The sequence below is a fragment of the Microtus ochrogaster genome, chromosome 4, assembly GCF_000317375.1.
Source record: "Microtus ochrogaster isolate Prairie Vole_2 chromosome 4, MicOch1.0, whole genome shotgun sequence".
NCBI lineage: Eukaryota > Metazoa > Chordata > Mammalia > Rodentia > Cricetidae > Microtus > Microtus ochrogaster.
In genome coordinates, this window is record NC_022011.1 from 66,944,412 (window position 1) to 66,947,629 (window position 3,218).

Below are 3,218 nucleotides of genomic sequence, written 5' to 3' on the forward strand. Positions count from 1 at the left end.
CAAACATCAGGAAAAGCTTCACTCTTTCTCTCAGCTTCTCTCCGTACACTTTTTGCCTATCTAAACTTTATGTGCCCCCTCAAAGTTGAAATCTTATCAAAACATTATCCATCTATCTGCCTGTCTGACTGTTTTTCCATCATCTATATCTATCATCTCTTTTTTCTTTTCTTTTCTTTTCTTTTCTTTTCTTTTCTTTCTTTCTCTCCTTTTCTTTCTTTCTCTCCCTTTCTTTCTTTCTTTCTTTCTTTCTTTCTTTCTTTCTTTCTTTCTTTCTCTCTCTCTCTTTCTACTTAGCATCATCTATCTAAGTATATATCTATTTCTATCTCTAGTGTCTATCTATCTATCTATCTATCTATCTATCTATCTATCTATCTATCTATCTATAATTTCATAATGGTAGATTCATAAAGAATATGTCAAATACCTGGGTACTCACAATTTTACAGCAAGTCTCTATTTATTTTACTGTGCTTCTCAGTTTGTTAATTAAAATTCTCAGTTGCAAGTGCACAAAAATAAAGAAGGTCCTTGTAAAAAATTAGTACAAATTTGGAGAAATAGGATGAGGATTCTTAAGAAGTGATGAGGGTAACTTTACCAAGAACCAGTCAAGGGGCTCTTAGAGGGTACTGTATTCATATTTCAATATTACAGGGATGAATGTACATGAGTTACCTGGCATGTCCTTCATGATCCTAGATGTTAAAGCTACAGTAGTTAAATACACTGACAGAATTCTTATACACTGTAGTCATCAAAGCAAACATTAATCAAGAATGACAATTTTGGTTGGCAAAATTCCTATTGACAAAACTTAAAGTCTAGTATTATAGAAATTTTCCAGTTGAGACTAAAATTATATTGATTGTTTAAAATCTCTTTTGAAAAATAACTAGAGATGTGATTCTCAAGGAACCAGGCAGACATATTCTAGAAATACAAACACCCAAATAGTGAAAAGAGCCAGAATGGCCAAGGGTGAGAGTAGGAGGTAAGGAGGCAAGTCACATGTGGTCTTCTGGCCAACATAAGGACTATTTGACATATACTGGGAAATGATTAAAAGTTTTAAGTTTAAGGGGAAGCCTGAGTGCAGAGTCCAAGCTAGAGCAGTGCAAGTCATGGCTGAACGAGCTTTCAGAAAGTTTCTTTGGCTCTTTGACAGAGTCCTAATTGAAAGGAGTACTGCTGAAACTGTAACCAAAGGCAGCGTTAAGCTTCTAGAAAAGTTTCGAGAGAAAATATTGCAAGTAACAGTAGGGGCTGTGTGATCAGCCATGAAAGCAAAGGGTGGGTGGAGATATTCATCTGGTCAGTGTCGAAGTTGGTGGCAAAGTTCTTCTCCCAGAATACAGAGGCACCAAAATAGTTTGAGACAACAAGGATTATTTAAAGTTTAGAGATGGTGACATTCTTGAAAAGTAAGTGGATGGAATCACTGTTGAAATGGTGCCACATAAAGCTGCCTATTCAGTTGACATTTTGAACTATTCATCATGTGAATAATATCCATGCTTCCCTTTTAGAATAAACTCATGTTGCCTAAAATAATGACACACATTATTTCTGAAGTTTAGTTACACTGTACCGTTATAAACATTTCCAAGTAATGTAAATGAAAAAAAGTCTTAAGTTCAAATCTAGTACTGTCATATTTGGATATTTAAAATATTTCTTTGGATGCATGTCATTTCACTTTTTGAGACATAAAATACTGGGGAGGTGAGAAATAGAAATAATACTATGTGTATTAGCTTTTGGGTGACAAACAAGTGCCCCAAATGCCCATTATTTAAAAAATCATTTCCTACTCTTGTAAGTTGCTGCAGTTTAACTACTGTAGATCTGATGTGCATTTTTGGGGGGTTTTTCTAGACAGGGTTTCTCTGTGGCTTTGGAGCCTGTCCTGGAACTAGCTCTGTAGACCAGGCTGGTCTCGAACTCACAGAGATCCGCCTGCCTCTGCCTTCCGAGTGCTGGGATTAAAGGCGTGTGCCACCACGCCCTGCCTCTGATGTGCATTTTTAACCAATTGTTGCATTGAAAAGATAGCTCCCATTTCAAACCCACTATCCCCATATCACAGAGAAAAGAGCCTACTGTTCTGTCTTAATTAACGTTTCTGTTAATATATGAGATAGTTTCAATTCCTTTAATTGGTCAAAGAGAGTCACATGACCAAATGTAACTGAATAATAGGTCAATACTGAGTGCCACAGGTTAAGTAGCCACACATTAAGCATTAGGAATTCTTTTGCAGAAGTGAGGCAAAGGTCTGGGAGCACCTAGATGGTCTCTAGAGTTAAGTAGGAAGAAAAGGAGTTGATTGGCAAATCTCCAGAGGAGTATGTATTTCCAGCAGTGGACTCATGGTATAGGACAATGAACTATAGTATCTATAAATTTGTTTTTCCACCAATAATTTTGTGAATATGATAAATTCCCTTCATTCATCCATACTTCATTTCATTATCTGTAAAATACTGTTTGCACTAGAGTTGAGAACGATTGCTTTGTATTCATAGAGCCCTGTTTCTTTCATGGTGTAACTATAAAATAAATGTATGTAATGGTATCAAAATTCGACAATGTATATCCACATAAATCCTAAAAAGGAGGGATTATAGACACAGAAAAATGGGAGCCAAGCACAGTTTCTCAATAGTCGCATTTTTTTTTTTCTGGATGGGCTTTGTCTGCTGGCAGTGATCAAGGGCACTGTGGCTCCCTTAAGAGAAGTCTTCTCAACTCAGTGTTAGTGGCAAAAAATTGCATGGCATCTTTAAGAACATGGCATCTTCCTGGTTCATGATGGCAGAACGAATTCCAACTATTTGGGGAGGTCCTGTACATAAGTGGGGTTTGTGAGCAGAGTGCTACAACTTGCTTAATGACAACATAGACCCACTATGTGCCTGGAGTTGGGACAGTGTGCAGGGCTTGCAGAGCTGGCACTGAGTAGACCTCAGCCATGTTGGACTGGGCAGAGGCAAAAGGCAAAGCAACCCTAGTCCTAGCCATGCTGCTTAGCATTTTAAGAAGCAGTCCTGGTCAGAAAAGGATTACAGATACACACACACAAAAAAAAAAAAAAAACAAATTCAGATGAAAAAAACCTCTGAATGGGTCACAATGTACATGGCTCTCCCAGTTTCTAGCACTCCCATGGGATACAGGGTCAGTGTTACTCATAAAGCAATGTTCAAATTATC

The 3,218-nt window shown here is 37.4% G+C and overlaps 1 pseudogene; it reads left to right on the forward strand.

Moving 5' to 3' along the window:
* Positions 1-1,127: 1,127 nt before the first annotated feature.
* Positions 1,128-1,512, forward strand: LOC102000217 (annotated as a pseudogene).
* Positions 1,513-3,218: the final 1,706 nt, after the last annotated feature.